The sequence below is a fragment of the Hoplias malabaricus genome, chromosome 17 (assembly GCF_029633855.1).
Source record: "Hoplias malabaricus isolate fHopMal1 chromosome 17, fHopMal1.hap1, whole genome shotgun sequence".
Taxonomy (NCBI): domain Eukaryota; kingdom Metazoa; phylum Chordata; class Actinopteri; order Characiformes; family Erythrinidae; genus Hoplias; species Hoplias malabaricus.
In genome coordinates this window covers 5,198,859-5,221,840 of record NC_089816.1, presented here as the reverse complement: position 1 = coordinate 5,221,840, position 22,982 = coordinate 5,198,859, and the positions used below count along the sequence as shown (strand labels likewise).

The window sequence follows — 22,982 nt, the reverse complement described above, 5'->3', positions numbered from 1 at the left end:
TGTTATCCCACTTTGCGACGAAAGAAAAACATAAATCAATCAGGAAAATGTGCTGCTGAGTTGGTATGATTACATGCTTAGTGCACTTGACTGGAGTGTTCCTACGCGGAGTGCGGTTGCAGTTGGCACCGTGCTGAGGAAATGCTTGGCACACTGAGGCGGTGTTCGGTTTTCAGGAGCGTAACTGGCAGGATCTAAACAGAGATCTTTATTATGTTAATGCCAAATCAGTCCAGTCCCCCGCACCACTTCTCTGGCGACGGCCTGCACTGCCTCAGCGCCTTAATGGAGGTCATCCTCCAGTGCAGCCCACTCGCACTAAAGAGCCAGACACACACCAGCCAAATCCCAGCTCTTAACCCCTCTCGCCAATTAGGTGCCAAATGGGATTTAGTAGCTAATAGCTTTACTCAACTTTGTGAGACTTCTAAAAGTAGAGTAGCGATACACCAGTGGCCTGCTCGGCTCAATTCCTCTATATTTCCAATACCCAGTAGATGTCGAAAGCATCCAGATAAGAAAGTCTGCTTTAGCAAGTTGTTAAAGGCCTCTTTGCCAAGTGTCATTGTGATCCTTTTTTCATTTCATCTGCACTTTGAGGAATATCTATCTAAACTGAATCATAAAGCTGTACAGTGCCGCTTTAAAACATGGTAAAACAGACTTAACACTTGTGACTAAATATTTATAACAAAATCATGTAATACTAGTGTAGTTCTAAGAATATTGATTAACTTTGTTTAAAATATGTTTATTTTCACACACCCTAACCTTAGAGTAACTTTTTTATTTAACAATGTTTTCTTTTATATGAATAACTTACACATTAAGTCAGTCATAGTGACGTGCTGTTGAAGAATGCACAGAAATAAGTCGATATTTATCACTCACCTCTGAAAGACTTAGATCAGGTATCAACACTTTGGGTGCTCCTGATAACATTTACAGATGGAAACACACCATTATATTTAGTGAAAACAAGTGTGTTCTTAACTTTAAACTCAGAAGATCAAGATTTGAAGAGTTCGAGGTTTGTTTTCTAAAGGGATAAAACCCATTCAGGATTCAACCACAATGTTTTACTTGATTTTTAAGGATGGTACAGACCATAGTGATATATGATACTAATATGGTACTAATGTTAAAATTATGCCAATTTCTGTCTAAAGAATGAACCTTAAAACTAGGTGGAGGTCCGCTCCAAGTGTTTTGACTTCTATCAAGATGTTTGGAAATCTTGGCCAAGAGTTTATCCCCACTCCCTGATGCTTTAGATTTGAAAAGTGAAGTCTCTGGGAGTCAAGTTCTAATCACTTTTACAGGGGCATGCTAGACATTTTCATTACGTAAAGTTATGTAATGAGTAACGGACAAGGGCATTTAGCAAAAGTCAACTGAACTAAAACAAAAAGTAACCAGACACCAGAAATAACGCAAAGTATGGCTGAAAAATACAACTAGACAAATGAATGACAAAAGGGACTGAGGACTAGTAATAACCAAGATGAAAAGAGAGAGAAAAAAAACATAAAACAGAATCAAAGACGAAAGCTAACAAGGAGACAAAGATGAAAGCTAGATACAAGAGACTAAAAATAAGAGTTACAATTAGAACAGGTGTAGTATCAGATGTAGAAACTAAATGGAGACTGAAGATAATTGATAAACACAAAGCTACAAGAAACCAGGAGACAAGGGAACAACAGAACACTAAACACTGAAAAAGAAACAAACAAACAAAAAAAATCCATGAATGGAAAAACTGAGAAATTTAAGAACATGGAGAAGGAACAACTGTCCATAACTTAGGCCAAAAACCACCAATGACCAACAACTTGGACTGGGGACAAGGCTTATAAACCTAAACTAACGAGGAACACCTGGATAAGACGCATGACAGGAAAGGGCATGGCTGTGGAAACATAGACAAAGACAAGCACAAAGAGAACAGAAACCAATAGAGCACATGGAACACTACAGTAGAAACCTGACATGCAATTTTCAGGTGTGTTTCTTACAACACAAGACAACTTGTAACTCTAAGACAGGTTGCATTTTAATGTTTACTTCAATTGATCCAAAAGAGCTTTCTCGTATTTACAACCATAAGGCAGCATTTTAGTTGTTTGACAGTAAGTCATGCTACATCCTAAAGACACATCAGATATTCAGTTGCGAATATAGTTGATTTGTGCTGAGACAAGGTTGTAGACATGTATTTACAAAGGAAATGGGTTGACTACTTGTTTTCCATGTCACACTGTCAAAAACAATAAAGTACATTACATTTAGTTTTACTGATAAATTTGAATTTTTCAATATTTAACTGTTTTTAATAGAAAAGCTAAAAAAATCCTTGAGTTGAAATATGTGTAGAAACAATGCAACATTAAATACACAATTAAAAAATAATAAGGTACAATTCATTCCCTTGTTAAAATGGTTAAAATGTCAATAAATTAAGGGTACCACCCCAGTGACAGTTTTTTGGATCAAGCTTAAGAAGCAAATTTATACTCCACATAATTTTTCATATCAGCTGCGTTGTGGATAAGTGGAAAATCATCTAACTTTGAATTGTTTTGGATGAAATATCCCTTTTAAAGTGTTTTAGCAGTTTATATTCTGGTGCACTGGAATACACCATTTAAGGTGGAATGGAAATTTTGAATAAGCAGCTGGCAAATCATAAGTCAGCTAGTCTCATGTAACACAACATGGCAGATCTAAAATAAATAAACAACTCAACATGTTATTCTCCCAATCCTCATAGTCTTTTAGCAAAGACCCGAGTGGTGATGAGGTTGGTTGATAGTGTAAATAACGTGGGTCAGACCCTGCAACACATTCCTACAATTTGTGCACAATTTCTCTGGCTTGTTTTGGTATAGAACTGTGTTGGTTCCTATGTATGTTCTAGGACTAACGCTCTGCCCACTTAGACCTTGTCCCCCCCAACTCTGAACTTTGACAGTGATTCTTGGGTTTGTTTAAATAACCAGACCTCACATTTGCTCTCTGTTCCCTTACACTGCTCATTACACTCTGTACTGTATCACAGCTAATAGAAAGAGCACATGTCTGGGCTTATTAACTGACCCTGAAAGACAACAAAGCAGAAAAGAAAGGCCCATTAAGCCTCTAGAAGGTGTCTGGCTTCCATTAGCTCTCACAGAGGTGATGCGCACACAGGAAATGACATGTAAGCATCCGATCACTCTCTCAGTGTTTGCGGATGCAGTTAGTGAAAAGCTTTTCCAAGCCTGCTCATTATGTGTCAAAGCCTGTAAAAGATGCACCAATGCTGTGTGTGTGTGTGTGTGCGCACTGTTGACATGAGAGCACTTGAAAAACATTTTTTTTTAAAATTACTATTCACATAGAAAATGCAGATGCACAATGTTCATTCAATACATTGGTGTATGTAAGTAGAGTAAAGACTGCAGGGGTATATTTTACTGAGATTTTAATTTGGAATTTGCAAGTTCTTATTGACTGTATGATCCTAATTTGCAGAGAGAAAACGAATCCTTTTGTTTCTTGCTCTTTTAACCATTTTCCATTGTTGTGTCATGATTGGCATCTCTTCCCTTCTTGTGTTCTGTTCTCTTTTGTTATGGTCTGGTTCTCTTGTCTATGTTCACAATGTACTTCCTGCTCTCTTCCTCCTGCTGTTAGTCACACGTGTCTTAATTATTCCCAAGTTTTGTGTTTCCCTCTTGTTTATAAGCAGTATTCCAATTGAACTCGGTTGTCAGAGTTCCATGTAGGAAATTTCAACTTGAACGTCCCCACACATCGGAGTTCCTACTCGGAAAGTTGGGGTAGCCTCAACAACCCTTGAGAATCCAAGATGGCTGCCCACATTATCAACTGTGTGTAAAAGCAGTAGTATCAGTCAGTTTTACTAGCTCTACTATCTATTCTCATTAAATCAGTTCTACGCACAGTGATGCCCAGCTGCTGTATGTGGATGTTTTACCTTGTGAACGCGTGTGAAACTTTGAATAATACACTGATATCAACGGGTATTACTAACCCGGGAGAAAGCTAGCAATGAAAACGTAGTGCATGGGGTTTTCCGAATGTGTAACTGGAAAGCAGTCAGCTTGGGTGCGACATTGCTTCCAGCTCCGATGTCCAACTTATGAGGTAAATGGAATGCAGCAATATTCCCAGTTCTGTCTCTGTCTTTGTCCACCATTTGAGGTCCTGTTGCGTCTAGTGTTTCCATGTCCCTGGCTTTCTCTGTTGAGGTCTTAAGGTTTTAGCAGTAACATATTCCTGATTTTCTAACTCTTGGTCTTTCTTCCCTTCTTTTCTTATTTGTCTCACTTAATTGTTGTTATTCTCATATTTAGGCCCTTTTATTTAAAAAATTGAGGTTTTTGTCTGCGTTTTGGCATTTTAGGTCACTGAAAACAAAGGTTTTTGATAACGCTCTCCAAGCTGTAGATTTAGACAAGGAAAACTGAGGTTTTCTGTCTCTGGCTGATATAACTACTAATATTCAGATATCATTAGATTCAGTTTCCCACATATTGTCGCTATCCAATTAAAAATATCCATGTTTCTTCATTTTTTTGTATCTCCATTTTTTGATGATTTTTAGTTTACTACATCATCTGAACACAACAGCTGTCTTTCACATTGTGTGTAAATTTCATGATGAGTGGAACAATAAAAATGCACCCAAAATTGATGGAATTAAATTTTTACATGGACTTCCATTGAAAGTTAAGAAGAATATTTCCTTATCCTGTACATTTTGGGAGATTTTCTTTGGACGGCGACAGCATGATTAATTATAAATAAATGTAGATGATGTTGTATTAGAAATATACAATGGCCTAAGCATAACCGTAACCTAATTTAACCCTCACATAAACCCTATGAACAAACCCCAACCATAAAACCCAAAATAACCTCAGCTTTACTCATATAATTTACCCTTGACCTCTAAACATAACCACAAAACAGCACAAACCTAACACATAAAACTAGTCCTTGACTCCTGTCTATACTCCAAGTGGAATTTAATAAGCAGTGTCTAAGGAATAGTGTCTACGCAATGTAATTCAGCCAGATAACATGACAGGCCCCCTATTGGACTGGCATGATAATGCAGCCATTTTCGTATTCATCTTGATGGGGATATTTTCAAAAACTGAAAGAGGGAAAATCTAAGTTTTTAAAAACTAAACTAATCAGCGTGAATGGGGGATCCGTTTTTACTTCAGTGTGTTCTGTTTCGTTTTGCTTTATTGCAAGTTCTCAATGTTTATATTGTTCTGTGGTTTTCTGTAACTCACGTTCTCGTGTTTTGTCTTGTTCCTGTTTGTCTTTGTTATTTCTTCTCTGTAATGAAGCATCTCAGTCCTTACTTCCCCTTTCCTCATGCCTCATTCCTTGGACCCCTGCTTAACACTTTGGTACAAACTGGAAATGGTACAGTGGGGTAGATCCTGGAGGTGCAGATTGCTATAGTATATGACTTATTCTGACAGTCTGGTTTTGTGCAGTACAATGAAGGACCAAATATCAGCTATTTCCGTGTTTTTAGTAGCACCGCTTGCTTATCCAGCAGTGGGACTAAACACTTTTTCAGCATAGAAAAATAGAAAAATACTGCATGATAATCAGAAAACATGATTTAGTGTCCACATTATTTTACAACCTGATTCCAAAATGTGTAAAATGTAAATAAATATAAAAAAAAATCACAATTCAATTATTTGCAAATTATATAGAGACATTTTATTCACAGTAAAACAGAACACGTATCAGATATTGAAAATGAGACATTTTACAATTTCATGAAAAAAAAATGTTAAAATTAGTTTAAATTTTAATGGCAGCAGCACATCTCAAAAGGTTTGGGGCAGGGCCTTGTCTACCACTGTGTAACATCTACATCTTTCAACAACAGCCTGTAAACATCTGGGAAGTAAGGAGATCAAGTGCTGGAGTTCTGGTTGAGGAACATTGTTCAATTCGTGTCTGATGCAGGACTCTAGCTGCTCGGCAGCCCTGGGTCTTGGCCAGATTTTTTTGCTTCATGATGCAGCAGATGTTTTCTATTGGTGAAACGTGTGGACTGCAGGCGGGAAGTTCAGCACCCGGCCTCCTTCTCTGTGAAGCCATGCTGTTGTGATGGATGCAGTGTGTGGTTTAGCATTGTCTTGCTGAAATATGTAAGGCCTTCCCTAAAAGTGATGTTGTCTGGACGGGAGCATAAACCTTTTTATACAGTTTAGCGCTGAAAGTGCCTTTCCAGATGTGTAAGCTGCCTGCACCAAAGGCACTAAAGCAACCCCATACCATGACCATGCAGATTTTGAACTGTGCTCAGCTGGATTTTCCCTCTCCTCTTGAGTTCACAGGACATGCATCCATTGTTTCCAAAAATAAATTTTGCTTTGGTCCAGAGAAGACGGTGGCTTTATGGGTCTTGTTGACATATAGCTTCATTTGTTTCAGCTTTCGCTTATTGAACGGTGGACAGTGTTCACACACAGTGATTTCAGGAAGTGTTTTAGAGCCCATGCAGAGATTACTGGTTCGGAATCACACCTGTTTTTAATGCATTGCTACCCAAGTGCCCAAAGATCACAAGCATCCAATATTGACCATCAGCCTTGTCCCTCATGCACAGGAATTTCTACAGACTCTTTGAATCTTTGGATGACGTAATGTACTGTAGATGGTGGGATATACAAAGTCTTCACAATTTTATGTTGAGGAACATATTTCTGAAATTGTTCCATAATTTTTAGACACAGATTCTTGCCAATTTTCTGCCCATCTTTGCTTCTGAGAGACTTTATACCCAGTCATCTGACTTATTTGCAAATTGCTTTTCCAGCTGCTAGCTGTTTCTTTTAAAACATTTTTTAAATTATTCATTCATTCATTATCTGTAACCCTTATCCAGTTCAGGGTCGCGGTGGGTCCAGAGCCTACCTGGAATCATTGGGCGCAAGGTGGGAATACACCCTGGAGGGGGCGCCAGTCCTTCACAGGGCAACACACACACTCACATTCACACCTACGGACACTTTTGAGTCGCCAATCCACCTACCAACGTGTGTTTTTGGACTGTGAGAGGAAACTGGAGCACCCGGAGGAAACCCACACAGACACAGGGAGAACACACCACACTCCTCATAGACAGTCACCCGGAGGAAACCCATGCAGACACAGGGAGAACACACCCCACTCCTCACTGACAGTCACCCGGAGGAAACCCACGCAGACACAGGGAGAACACACCAACTCCTCACAGACAGTCACCCGGAGGAAACCCACACGGACACGGGGAGAACGCATCACACTCCTTACAGACAGTCACCCGGAGGAAACCCACGCAGACACAGAGAGAACACACCACACTCCTCACAGACAGTAACCCGGAGCGGGAATCGAACCCACAACATCCAACCCCCTGGAGCTGTGTGACTGCGACACCTACCTGCTGCTTTGCTGCCATCAACTTCTAAATGAATTTTTTTTTTCATGAAATGGTCAAACACCTCCCTTTCAACATCTGATATGTGTTCTATGAGATTTTCAAATCTGTTTTTATTTACATTTATGTAAATTTTACACAGTGTCTCAACTTTTTTGGAATTGCGGTTGTAAGTAGAGGGCATTAAAAATCTCATTTCAGGCTCAGAGGTGTTGACCCAAAACAAGAAAAAATAAATAAATAATAAATCCCATATATGGCTTTTCATTGTAAAGGCCTCAATGTCTTTGTGAGCAGAGCACTGGGGAGTCAATTACTCATGCATCTAGCTGTGTGTTTTTGTCACTGTAATTGTGTAATTACATGAATGTATTGCATGTATTAGCTTTACTAACTCTGATCTTGTAAAGGTTAATGCATGGTGTGAGAGGGGAGTTCAGAGCACTGCTGCATTATCAGGGAGAATGGGAGCTGACAAAAGGAGTGATGGCTGTTCCGCGAGGTTCTTGTAGGCACAGCTCCAAGGCAGTTGGCTCATACCATCCGTCATGAAACGGGTACCCACCCCGGCCCTCCTTTATGAAGAGTTCAATTACAGAAAACAGCCAACCATTGATCAGCTGTAGTATTCCTCCGGCAGAGTCTGCTGTTATTTTCTTCCTCTTCTCAGTGCTTTTCTTATTTACTAATTTATTTCATCGTCCACCTGTCATCATAAACGATGAGCTTCTCTCGCTCGAGGCCCAGGTGATTTGCACGTGCCATTTACAATATTTACACGTGCACGGCAATACATTTCATTGTGTCGTGTTTTGTAAAATGCCATTTTTCTCCTAGCGCTGCGAACTGTGGACTGAAATGTCACATCAGTAAATCATGGCAGTACCTGCACTCTCTGGAGCAACACAGTTTGGCATTAAATAAGATTTACTCAGCTTTGGCCTGACCTCAGTCAAAATAAACAATGTTTTTCTTATGTCTTTTCTGTTATACTTTATAGATTACAGTAACCATCAAACTATGTCTGGAACAGATTCATGTGTGTTTGACATCCCTCAAAGGCATCTGAAATGATTCTGGAGGACTACTGCTTTTGTAGCAAACGAACCCCCCCCTAATGTTTGTGTTCATTCAGAAGCTCTGTACTTAAACAGGCAGGAGTATAGTAAGATATTCTATTTTTTTTAATAAATTTGATAATTTCTGTCAAAATATAGGCCAACCACAACCTTCAGGTGAATAGCAACCACACAAAAGTAAGGTAGAAACAGACGTACACTGCATTTCCATTTTTCGTCTGATTCAGAAGGGACAAGGCACATTCATTCATTCATTATCTGTAACCCTTATCCAGTTCAGGGTCACGGTGGGTCCAGAGCCTACTTGGAATCATTGGGTGCAAGGCAGGAATACACCCTGGAGGGGGGGCGCCAGTCCTTCACAGGGCAACACAGATACACACTCACACCTATGGACACTTTTGAGTCGCCAATCCACCTACCAACGTGTGTTTTTGGGGAGAACACACCACACTCCTCACAGACAGTCACCCGGAGGAAACCCACGCAGACACAGGGAGAACACACCACACTCTTCACAGTCACCCGGAGGAAACCCACGCAGACACAGAGAGAACACACCACACTCCTCACAGACAGTCACCTGGAGGAAACCCACGCAGACACAGGGAGAACACACCACACTCTTCACAGACAGTCACCCGGAGGAAACCCACGCAGACACAGAGAGAACACACCACACTCCTCACAGACAGTCACCCGGAGGAAACCCACGCAGACACAGGGAGAACACACCACACTCCTCACAGACAGTCACCCGGAGGAAACCCACGCAGACACAGGGAGAACACACCACACTCCTCACAGACAGTCACCCGGAGCGGCAATCGAACCCACAACCTCCAGGTCCCTGGAGCTGTGTGACTGCGACACCTACCTGCAGCGCCACCGTGCCGCCCCATATAAGGAACATGTGCTCCATTTTCAAATTTTATATCTGGATGTAGATAAATTAATTTCATGCAACCGTTTTGATGTTTAATGTAATTAATGGATTAAACGTCACCTTTAATGACTTGAAATCAATTGAAGCAACTGTGTGGTGATTTAGGTGTGCAGTTATAGAACTATGCTAATTAGTGTACAACATAAGATTTCATTAACATGTGGCCTCAAAATGGTGTAGATACGTTAAATTCCTTTAAGGCACATTTACTGTGGGATTATTGTGCCATTTGAATCAATAAGGTGCTGAAATGTGTGTTTCAAAGTGGGCTTGAAAGCTGTAGGTGTTCCATGTCTGCCGAATCCGCTCAGTGGTTTATTTTCCAGGAGGATATAGCTGTGGCAGGAAATGGAGGGATATAGAAAGTGGGAGATCGGAGGCAGGGAGGCTGGAAGGCAAGAGGCGAGGCGAGGACAGCTTTAATAAGAGCTGCTCCGTGGCTCTGAGTGGGGTGAAGAATGAGAATGCATTTGCACTGCTGTGCCTCATGAATGCTGCATTGGTACTGTAGGTGCTAGCAGCAGGCTGTCTGCCTCACTCTTACATAACCACACTGCTCCCTCTGTCTCTCTTTCTCTGTCTCTGTCTCCCTCTTCATTCTCTCTCTCTCTCTCTCTCTTTTTCTGTGTCACCCTCTCTTTCTCCCTCTCTCTCTCCCACTCTATCTGTCCCTCATTCCCCTCTCATTCACTCACTCTGCTGCTGCTGCTGCTGCTACGCAGCCAGGGATTCCCCCTGCACAAAGAAACAAGGTTTCCATCAAAACGTTTTGCAGATATTATGTGCAGTAAAGGTTCACGTTGAAATAAATAAGACAGAGAGATTTGATTGGTATAAGTCTGACAGCTCTGGAAGAGATCTTTTCTGATCAGTTTTGGATTCTGCATTTCAGAATGTCCAAAGCAACCTTTGAAAAGCTCAAGCGGACCCCAGATATGGTGCAGCGCGTGTCAGATCCAGCAGAACAAACAGGCGAGTGTGATAAAGATGGACAGTTTCCGTCTGGTCTGGTGGTAGAGAGACCCTTACTCGTTATGACAGGAAAATATACAAACGCTGTGTGGTCTCTGAATTCTGCACAGTGCTGCATGTGTTCAGTAATCTACACATGCACTAAAATAAGAAGCTCAGGTGGTGGTTGAATGAAAAAAGAGTGGTCCTTAATAATAAGGGCAAAATGATGTGCGGAGAGAAGGGTTAGGAGACGGAGGTAGAATGCCAGGAAAAATCTGGACAAGGCAAATTAAGAGGGTAGACAGGATAGAAATGGGAGTGAGATAGAGTGAGAGGATAAAACAGGCTAGAAATGGATGTGGGAAACAGACGAGAGAGAGGGGCTGGGAGAAGGAAAATGGGGAAAACAATGTGGACAGAGGGAGGGGGGATGAGAGGCGGTAAGATGGAGGGAGAGTGAGAATGAGGGAGAGGTGGATAAAATGAGGATAAAACGGGAAAGGATATGAGAGGTTGGAATAGCTGAGAGATGCAAACTGAGGCATTGAGAGATGCTGGGAGTGGGAGGAAATATTGAGAACGCATTCATTTTATATCATTAAGCATCCATTATACAAACAATGACTGAGTTTATACTCACCCATTCATTCGAGAGGAGACAGAGACAAATGGAGGAAAGTAGAAATGGTGATAAGGGCAACGCTGAAGGGGGAAGAAAGGCAAATGAGGTAAGAACAGAAGATGAAGGAAAAGGAGAGAGTGAAGAAAGGATAGTGATAGAAACAGTAGGAGCGATAGAAAACAGGGAGGGACTTACTGAGAGAAGACCGGTGATTGATGTGGGCAGGGGTGGGCTCAACCCACCAAAAGGTGCGTCTTGTCCCACAATCAAAACATGGTCAATGGCATTTCAGTCAATGACACTATAGCACAGAAAATAGAATTTGCTGTGTACCATGTGTGGTCAGTTTAGACGGTCTTACAGCCTTTCTTCAAAGGTGCACATTGGCCACCTGGTTGGATAACAGACTTAAGTTCTGCCCAGAGGCACGCCTTTCAGTGGGAGCAAATGGAGTGTGGTCAGGTGCATTTTGTGTGACTTTTCCACTGGAAATAAAAAAACATCTCACTATTTATTGGATAGGGCGGCACGGTGGTGCAGCAGGTAGTGTCACAGTCACACAGCTCCAGGGACCTGGAGGTTGTGGGTTCGTTTCCCGCTCCGGGTGACTGTCTGTAAGGAGTGTGGTGTGTTCTCCCTGTGTCTGCGTGGGTTTCCTCCGGGTGACTATCTGTGAGGAGAGTGGTGTGTTCTACCTGTGTCTGCGTGGGTTTCCTCCAGGTGACTGTCTGTGAGGAGTGTGGTGTGTTCTCCCTGTGTCTGCGTGGGTTTCCTCCAGGTGATTGTCTGTGAGGAGAGTGGTGTGTTCTCCCTGTGTCTGCGTGGGTTTCCTCCGGGTGACTGTCTGTGAGGAGTGTGGTGTGTTCTCCCTGTGTCTGTGTGGGTTTCCTCCGGGTGCTCCGGTTTCCTCCCACAGTCCAAAAACACACGTTGCAGGTGGATTGGCGACTCAAAAGTGTCGGTAGGTGTGAATGTGTGTTTCTGTATTGCCCTGTGAAGGACTGGCGCCCCCTCCAGGGTGTATTCCCGCCTTGTGCCCAATGATTCCAGGTAGGCTCTGGACCCACCGCGACCCTGAACTGGGGTTACAGATAATGAATGAATGAATGAATAATGTTTTTGACTGCACCTGCAGTTGTAGTAGGCACTGCTAACTTTGACCTGATTTTTTCGAAAGGCCACTGATGCTCATGTTTATAAGGAGACCAAAGCCTGATTTTAATTCCAAAGTCATGAAGCAAGACAACGTTCTTTTAGCTTTAGTCTTTATTAGAGATGTCCCGATCTCAAAGATCAGTATCAGGGCTGATCACAGCATTATTTTACTCACCCGTATTGGCTTGATTGTGTTCGATCTTACGTCCAACCCTCTGTTTTCTCTCGAAAGCAAGGTCATACTCCCTCTTCCTCCGCCTCGAGCTGGTCGTGATCAATGTGAATATTCCCTCCAGCACTGGTATTTCTAAAAACGTAGCATGCTTTGTAAATGTTGTTGTTATCCGACTCGGCTGGCCTCCGTAGTTGGGCGTCATCATGTCGCCACCTCCTGTATCCGTAATTTCTGAAAGTCTGAAGTGGCAGCAGTGACTCTGGACTGAGCGGAACTGAGGTTTTTATTTGTTGTGCTACTCAAGCACTTCAAAGTGGTATTAGGATTTTATTACTCATTTTGAAATGTTCTACTTTTACAACTGCAATGTTGCACTAGGTGTAATTTATATGAGATGTGTGTGAAGACAAACATTAAAAATTAAGCAGCAAATTGCAGGCAATTTCTTTCTTAATGTGAGATATTCAGTGTCAGACAAATACACTGGACTGATTTTAATAACTAAAATATACTTGAAGTGTGCACTGTGTACCAGTGTTGTCTAAGAAAATATAATTATTGGATTGGGACTAGGGCAGCACAGTTGCGCAGCAGGTAGTGTCGCAGTCACACAGCTCCAGGGGCCTGGAGGTTACCCACGCAGACACAGGGAGAACACACCACACTCCTCACAGACAGTCACCTGGAGGAAACCCACGCAGACACAGGGAGAACACACCACACTCCTCACAGACAGTCACCTGGAGGAAACCCATGCAGACACAGGGAGAACACACCACACTCCTCACAGACAGTCACCTGGAGGAAACCCACGCAGACACAGGGAGAACACACCACACTCCTCACAGACAGTCACCTGGAGGAAACCCACGCAGACACAGGGAGAACACACCACACTCCTCACAGACAGTCACCTGGAGGAAACCCACGCAGACACAGGTAGAACACACCACTCTCCTCACAGACAGTCACCTGGAGGAAACCCACGCAGACACAGAGAGAACACACCACACTCCTCACAGACAATCACCCCTTTCCTCTGGGTGACTGTCTGTGAGGAGTGTGGTGTGTTCTCCCTGTGTCTGCGTGGGTTTCCTCCGGGTGCTCTGGTTTCCTCCCACAGTCCAAAAAACACACGTTGTTAGGTTGATTGGCGACTCGAAAGTGACCGTAGGTGTGTGTGGGTTGCCCTGTGAAGGACTGGCGCCCCCTCCAGGGTGTATTCCCGCCTTGCGCCCAATGATTCCAGGTAGGCTCTGGACCCACCGTGACCCTGAATTGAATAAGCGCTTACAGATAACGGATGGATGGATGGATTGGGACTGTGTATGGACAGATACTCAACATTAAAAGACTCTGGGGCTAAAAAAGAAATTTGATCAGGACATTGCTAGTCTTTATATTTTGCTTAGCTTCAGTCTATATATTAGAGTTTAGAAAAGACAAGGACATGGTCATAATGTTATGACTGATGGGTGTATAACACATTCATAATAATGTTTAAGAAAGGGAGAAGCAAGTAGAATGAGAGGGCAGAGAGAGAAGGCAAAGAAAATGAGGGGTGACAGAAAAATATAGAGAAATGTCGAGAGAGAGAGAGAATGAATCATCAGTGTAGGTGATTGTGTCGACTGTGTGTGAATGGAGCTGAAGGGAGTGCAGGGCTTAACCAGAGCCATGGTGTGTTATTACTACGCTTTCAGTGCAGTGATTACATGATTAAGGGGTTAGAAGGAATGGCTGTAAGAGCACATCTCTGGAATATACAATTTTATATTATGTCATGCTCTTCAAAACCAAAACTGAATTAGAAGTGTGTTCAGCTGCTGAGGCTCGCTTAAACTTTTACACACACTGCACAGTTTCTCATGATTTGCCATTGTTTTATAATATTACTTCCAAGAACAAAGAATGACATCATCATTGCTGTTCGGGGTGAATATCGTGGGGGAATGAGTTCATGTGGACGGCTCTAATGTTGGTGGATTACGCTCCCAAATGAGCCACAGGGGCATTTTCAGTCACACCCATTGTTCAGGCCAGATCACGGACCGTTCAGGAGGCAGAGTTCAAACTGATTAGCTGAGGATTATCCATTTAGAGTGGATTGTGCTTTCGGCTTGGATTAAATTCCGACGTTAATTCCGGTGTCCATAACAGAGATTTAGATAGGCAGCCATTCTCATTGGACTCAGGGCTCATTAGGTTTGCAGCAATTCGACAGCTTGGATATTGCAGGCGAATGACTGTGAAACTCTCAAATTCTTACACAACCTCCAGACATCTAAACTGCTTCCTGTTGTACTCATACACTGAAAGGTCTTCAGAGATGCTTTGGCAGCAGCCCAGATGTGATCTACAGGTATAAAGGCATGTGTAACGGGACTGTTGTAGCTCAGATGACTTGGCAGCGCTCAGCTGACTGGTTTCTGTAGGAATCTTGGATAAAGTGATATTATCATTTAGATTTGTGAGAAACAGAGTTGGAAATTGGTGTCAAAAGCTCACAATCAGTGACTGTGATACTTGTGGCTTAGTGTGATGTGTAAAGAAAAACGGAAGATGAGCTGCACCTCAGATGAGAGAAGGTCAATTTTGGATGGGAATTGATGAAAAAAAAAATACTTTTACAAGGTCTTTAGCAAGGTTTCATTAGGGTCAGTGAACTTCTGGGTCACTTCTGGGCTCCGTACACAAGAGCCATGCTAGAGCCATGGAGGAGGGTTTGGAAAGCTTCCTCAATTCAAGAGATGTTTCGTAAGAGGACATAATATTGATTTAATATCGTATCTATTTTGTCTTTTATGAAGCTGTCCCACAGGTGCGTGCACTCCATTGTTGTGGTTTTTTGTATCAGTGCCATAAAATATTCTTAAAATAACAATTTCGTTTATCGCAATAATTTCTGGGACAACCACAAAAACTTGCAATAGCCGTGCAGTCTGCCCCAAAGAGCTCATTGATTTTGAGTGCTGTAATGTGGTAGGATGCCACCTTTGCAACAGATCAGTTTATGAAATGTCTTCCTTCATACATATTACATGATTAACTGTAAGTGGTATTATTAAAGTGGAAGCATTAGGAACCACAGCAACTCGGACACAAAGTGGCAGACCATGCAAGTTAGAGCTGGGGTTGCAGAGTGCTGAGGCTCACAGTGGGTAGAAGTCACCAATTCTCTGCTGACTCAGTAACTGCAGAGTTCTGAACCTGCTGTTATTGCTGCGACGGGGGAACCAAAAAATATCAGTGCCTGTGGAGTTAGAATATCGTGTCATAAAAGCTCCTGTAGGTGTAATGTGTAGGTGACCCAGTGCTTATATCCAAATAGTGTATAGAGGGTTATTATAGTTGGACTGTGCTGTATAAACCATTCAATACAAAGGCAAATACCCATTTGAAGGTTCAGTAGATTAAAAGCACTGTTTTACAGAGACGTGTGAAAATGAGATTTATACACTACCATATTCTCCACGGGGTTGTGTGGAGAACACAAAGGCTTTGACCTTAGAGCTAGAGGCTCTAATATATAGGGGCCATTTTGCTGCCTGTTGCCAAAATGGAAACAGCTTGAGGGTTTTTTTTTTATGAAATGCCTCCTATCTAATTTTGCTGTGTTTAATTTGAGTGCATTTACATAAAATTAAGCAGCACTAATCTTAGAGCTGGCCTTGTTTACCAGCTGAATGAAAAGGTCCTTCCCTCCAGCCTGATGTGCAGTCAGCGGTGTTCCAGGTCTAGAAGACTGAGGTGTATTCTGTATACAGAGTGAGTGTGTGTGTCCTCTGGTGAACCATGGAGGGATGTGCTTTGACTGCATAAACAGCTCTCTTTCTAGACTCTTCCCCTTGACATGAACCTCTGCCGCTCCCAATCAGCTCCCACCACAATTAGTCTGAGGACCATCAGGATGGCTTCTTAGCAGAGGTCAGTCTTATTATCACACAGCCAGACTCTTGGCCATGCCCTTCATCTACAGAGGCACTTTCCCAGAGGCTCCCCATAGAACAAAGACACACTGGAGATGTTAGCGGTAAGTTGCAGTATGCTGGTGTCACTTTTACTTAGCTGCCTTTCCAGCCCAGTACTTATCACGCAGCTACATCTGTTTACTGCACCTTTCATGACACGTCAGGGAAGATAGTAAATGGAGAGAACGAAAAGCTGCCCACTCAGATCTGTTCAGATAAACTCAATATTTCTTGCACTGCTGCTTGCTGTACATATGAACTCTGTGAGTGTAGATGCATCAGTTAGATAAGATAAAAGCTCCGTGAAATATGAGGTAGAATAAATGTGCCAAGTGGTTTAAAAAAGCAGCATCCTACATTTTTCTTTTCCCTACATCCTACATTTTCCTTTTTATTTATTTTTTAAATCCACTTACAGCTGTTATGTCATTCTCTGAAAAAAAAGAAGATAAATAAATCAATCATAATTCAATCATAGTTGTGCCTGTTTTCAGTTTCCTCTCATGTACATTTTAAAATTTGTATATTACAGGTTACTGATCTTTTTTTTTACTTTTGGGTCTGTGTTTTTCAGTTTCAGACTTTAGGCCATGATTTTGTGTGGGAGGCGGGACATCAGCTGCGTGGTAAAATGAGTGACAGCATAACAAAGAAGGCAGAGGACCTTCCTCAGTGTAGACTATGACAAATATGATTAATTGTAAGTGGTATTATTAAAGTGGAAGCATTAGGAACCACAGCAACTCAGACACAAAGTGGCAGACCATGCAAGTTAGAGCTGGGGTATAGAGTTATAGCTTACTCTATTCACTAGGTTCAGTGTAAGATACTGATGTTAGTGACCAAATTCTGGATAGCGAGCTCTTTTTAGACAGCATTGGGTAACAGTCTCTGTACACCAGCCATAAGCTCTGACAGACTGTGTAGTTCACAATAACAGATGAAACAGTAATAAAAAAGTAAAATAAATCAATCAATTAATTAATTAAATCTGCACCTGAAAAATATGACTTCAAATATGAACATTTGAAATTTTCAAAATAATATCAGAATCTATTTAAAACTACATTTTTAAAACTGAGCTTACCTCTTAAAAGGAATGTCTGCAATTGTGGGTAATCACAGTTCTCTCTGGTTGTTTACATTCAGAAGCTAAGTGTCTTTTAAGGTGGAATGGTGTGTTTGAGTGGGAAAAAACCTGACTTGTTTGTACGTGGATGAAGTTTAACTTGTCTGAAACTCGAGTTGTTTAGTTTTGTAGCACATTCGGCAATGCAGTTGGCCAATATTACCCACCTTTGGAGCGGGAGTAGTGCATTAACCTCATGTCGGTTCATTCTTTTCAATGTTTGGAGTTCTAAAAATAGAGAGACAGAGAGAGAGACAGACTGCTGGCTCTGTGTTCTAGTTGTGCCGCAGGGGACTGACAGGACGGTGGGCTGATGATAAGAACGTGTCCGGTTAAGACACCTCCAGCAGAAAGAGCTGCAGGAGCCGCTCTGTCTTCTAATGAATTAGAAAAGCAGGGCTTAATGAATGGGATGGTGGGGCACAAATGGAGAGCCAGGCTTTAGTGCAGAGCACAGCAACATGAAGGATGAAGTGTCTCCTCCACTGAGCTTCGTAATTAGCTCTCCTCTCGCCTGTCTATAGCACTAATGACGTATAGAGCGTGGGGTATTTGGTGTGAGCATGTTTCTCCAGAGACAGTGTGTGTGTGTGTGTGTGTGTGTGTGTGTGTGTGTATTATCCTCACTTTCTCTTGTTTATCACATTTGAACTTAGCATTAAATCTAACAACACCAAAGCTGACAGATGTGAAATCTTAAGACAGCGCTCTGAAGTGAACCATTGTAATATCACTCAGTGGGACTGCTCTCTATTGTTTACCGGTTTGGAATCATTCATTGTAGTGGCATGGTGGTGCAACAGATCACAAGGCTCTTTATACAATACATTATATTTATTTAGTTATCTGTCCTGAGCACAGAAAGGATTTATCTTAATTTGACCATCATTTCATTGTTGTTCTTGCTCTATTGTTACCTGTAGCTCACATAATTAGTCAGGACACATCCAAACTCATCATAATCTGTATGTATATACTTGTGACCTATGCAGAGGGTAATGACATACAGGTACATCTCAATAAATTAGAATATTATTTAAAAAGTTAATTTATTTCAGAAATTCAATTCTAAAAATGAAAATCATGTATTATATAGATGCATTACAAACAGTGATCTATTCCAAGTGCTTATTTCTGTTAATGTTGATGATAACAGCCAATGAAAACTCAAAAGTCATTATCTTAGAAAGTTACAATAATTAACACAAAATACCAACAAAAGTTTCCTAAGCCTTTAAAATGCTTAGTCTGGTTCAGTGCGCTACACAGTCATGGGGAAGACTGCTGACTTGACAGATGTCTAGAAGGCAGTCTTTGACACCCTCCTGCTGTATCCAAGCACATTAATGGAAAGTAAAGTGGAAGGAATAAGTCTGGTAGAAAAAGGTGCCCTTAACCTAAACCCTATAGAGAATCTATGGGGACACATGAAAGCAGATGGGCTGACAGTTCAGGGTCGTGGTGGGTCTGGAGGCTATCTGGAATCACTCACACCTATAGACACTTTTGTATCACCAATCCACCTATCCATGTGTGTTTTTAGACTGTGGGAGGAAACCCATGCAGACACAGAGAATACACCACACTCCTCACAGACAGTCAGCCGGAGGAAACCCACACAGACACAGGGAGAACACACCAACTCCTCACAGACAGTCACCCGGAGGTAACCCACGCAGACACAGGGAGAACACACCTCACTCCTCACAGACAGTCACCCGGAGGAAACCCACACAGACACAGGGAGAACACACCACACTCCTCACAGACAGTCACCCGGAGGAAACCCACGCAGACACAGGGAGAACACACCAACTCCTCACAGACAGTCACCCGGAGGTAACCCACGCAGACACAGGGAGAACACACCTCACTCCTCACAGACAGTCACCCGGAGGAAACCCACACAGACACAGGGAGAACACACCACACTCCTCACAGACAGTCACCCGGAGGAAACCCACGCAGACACAGGGAGAACACACCACACTCCTCACAGACAGTCACCCGGAGGAAACCCACACAGACACAGGGAGAACACACCACACTCCTCACAGACAGTCACCCGGAGGAAACCCACGCAGACACAGGGAGAACACACCACACTCCTCACAGACAGTCACCCGGAGGAAACCCACGCAGACACAGGGAGAACACATCACACTCCTCACAGACAGTCACCCGGAGGAAACCCACGCAGACACAGGGAGAACACACCACACTCCTCACAGACAGTCACCCGGAGGAAACCCACGCAGACACAGGGAGAACACACCACACTCCTCACAGACAGTCACCCGGAGGAAACCCACGCAGACACAGGGAGAACACACCACACTCCTTACAGACAGTCACCCGGAGGAAACCCACACAGACACAGAGAGAACACACCACACTCCTCCCAGACAGTCACCAGGAGGAAACCCACACAGACACAGGGAGAACACACCACAGATAGTCACCCGGAGCAGGACTCGAACCCCCAACCCCACATACCTGGAGTGACAGCAACACCACCTGCTGCACCAACGTGCCACTGATTTTTTAAATTAGTCTTATATAATAATCTAATTTTCTGAGATAATGACTTTTGGGTTTTCATTGGCTGTAAACCATAATCCGCAACTTTAAAAGAAATAAACACTTGAAATACAACACTCTGTTTGTAATGAATCTATATATGAGTTTCACTTTTTGAATTGAATTAACTTTTTGGTGATATTCTAATTTACTGAGATGCACCTGTACATTTACCTGCTATATACACAGGATGTGTTATCACAGCTCTGCACACTCATACTCACTAGAGTTACTGCACACAACTGATCCCTGACCACTGCGCTTCCACACCAATATTGATTCATTATATAAAATGACTTTGGTAGATGTGAGTTATCCGGGAGCCTTGTCTCTGCAGGCAATTAAAGCCCAGAGGCTCTTCAGGGTGATTCATCTCTGTCCAGCAGAGTATATGGCTGACTCCACACTGCCGTCCAGCAGACAGCATAAAAGAACAAATCCGCCAGCTCCTGCTCTCCCAGCAGATCTCTCCTACAACTTATAGCTCTATCACATGCTGCCTGGCTTTTATCCACTGAAAAAAAGACCATCGGGGTATTCCTGTGTGCATGTATTTTGAATACAGATTCTGTGCCATATTTTGCTTCTTTAGAATACTCTAACTCACCTGCGTCTTATTTGGATCAATACAGTGACTAAAATGAATTGTCTACGGAATGCTGTCCTCTCTGGTTTGTTTACATACAGAAGCTCAGGGTGTTTTATGGTGGAACAGTTTGCTTGAGGGGAAAAAATGACTTGTTTGACGGTGTGTACGTTTTTATCCACTTTTTATATGAATTACCACAGAAACTCATTTGTAACTGAAGATGTTTAATTTTGTAGCACATTACTGTCATGAAGTCTCACAAATTTAGAGACATTTCTACCTTAAGATGGCGCAGCAGGTAGTGTCGCAGTCACACAGCTCCAGGGGCCTGGAGGTTGTGGGTTCGATTCCCGCTCCGGGTGACTGTCTGTGAGGAGTGTCGTGTGTTCTCCCTGTGTCTGCGTGGGTTTCCTCCGGGTGACTGTCTGTGAGGAGTGTGGTGTATTCTCCCTGTGTCTGCGTGGGTTTCCTCCGGGTGACTGTCTGTGAGGAGTGTGGTGTGTTCTCCCTGTGTCTGCGTGGGTTTCCTCCGGGTGACTGTCTGTGAGGAGTTGGTGTGTTCTCTCTGTGTCTGCGTGGGTTTCCTCCGGGTGACTGTCTGTGAGGAGTGTGGTGTGTTCTCCCTGTGTCTGCGTGGGTTTCCTCCGGGTGACTGTCTGTGAGGAGTGTGGTGTATTCTCCCTGTGTCTGCGTGGGTTTCCTCCGGGTGACTGTCTGTGAGGAGTGTGGTGTGTTCTCCCTGTGTCTGCGTGGGTTTCCTCCGGGTGACTGTCTGTGAGGAGTTGGTGTGTTCTCCCCGTGTCTGCGTGGGTTTCCTCCGGGTGCTCCGGTTTCCTCCCACAGTCCAAAAACACACGTTGGTAGGTGGATTGGCGACTCAAAAAGTGTCCGTATGAGTAAGTGTGTGTGTGTGTGTGTGTGTGTTGCCCTGTGAAGGACTGGCGCCCCCTCCAGGGTGTATTTCTGCCTTGCGCCCAATGATTCCACGTAGGCTCTGGACCCACTGCGACCCTGAACTGGATAAGGGTTACAGATAATGAATAATTCTACCTTAAGAGATCCGAAACATAGAAATCGGAACAAAGCAATATCCTCATCTGGGTCATGCTTTTCAACATTTGGATTTCTCTCCATTGGCTAACAAAACTCCAGATGAACAGAGAGAGAAAGAGGACGCCTAGCATACTGGACCAAACACTGGGTCTTCATCAGCACATCAGTTCTGAGCATGCAAACAGACTAGAAGTCAGGCAAATGGTGAGGAATCACCCTCAGACTTCTATAGAAAGTGGTTTTATTTATTTTTACATTAAAATCATGAACATTTCCTTGAGTTTCTCTCATCAAATCTTTGGAACCCCTGTCACAACACACTAAACCAATTTAGAAATTAGATTGTAAATATTAGTAGCGTCACTTTCGCTCCAGGGTTCTGGAGTTGTGGGTTCAATCCAACAGCCTGTGTTCTCTCTGTGTCTGAGTAGGTTTCCTCTCACAGTGGAACGTGTGTGATATGTCCTGTGATGGGCCAGAGTAGAGGTCTTCAAATCCAGACCATAGATTCAGGTTCTAGGCTGAGGTATTAAAATTGGTAGTTGGTATGATATCCATGGTTTGCGGTCACTACAGTTTTACATTTTAAATTTATTTACTTATTTTTGGTGTGGGTGGCATATTGGGTAGTGCACTACTAATAGAAATGGGTGGGAAAGGTGGATAAATTTAGCTTACGCAACTCTATTTATTTTTCCCAATGTCTCCTACACTTCCACAGGGCACTGTGGTCATAAAATAGTGCGTTGTATGTTAAGAATAATTTCAGTCAGTTCTAAGTTTCACATTTCCCTGTGGAATTAGTGCTCTGAGTGCAATGTTTTAAGTTTTATTATTTGTGATGTGCACTTTGTAGGGAGCATGCCACTATTTGGGATGCAGCCAAGCTCCTCTACTGACTGATCAAGGTGAACATGGCTGGTTGGAAACATGGCACAGATACTTATATTTCTTTTGTTTTAAAATCTGAACAAGTTGTCAGAAACAGTAAACCACTTCAGTATTTAATTTGAATTGTTTTCTACTGTAGGGCGGCACATTTGCGCAGGTTGTGGGTTCAAGGCCCGTTCTGGGTGACCGTGTGAGGAGTGTGCTGTGTTCTCCCCGTGTTCGTGTGGGTTTCCTCCAGGTGACTGTCTGTAAGGAGCGTGGTGTGTTCTCCCCGTGTCCGTGTGGGTTTCCTCCGGGTGACTGTCTGTGAGGAGTGTGGTGTGTTCTCCCTGTGTCTGCGTGGGTTTACTCTGGGTGACTGTCTGTGAGG

General features: G+C 42.9%; 1 long non-coding RNA gene across 7 annotated transcripts in view; it reads left to right on the top strand.

Moving 5' to 3' along the window:
* Positions 1-22,982, top strand: part of LOC136673353 (uncharacterized) — a 112,539-nt gene that overhangs the window by 79,769 nt on the left and 9,788 nt on the right. The window lies entirely within an intron of this gene.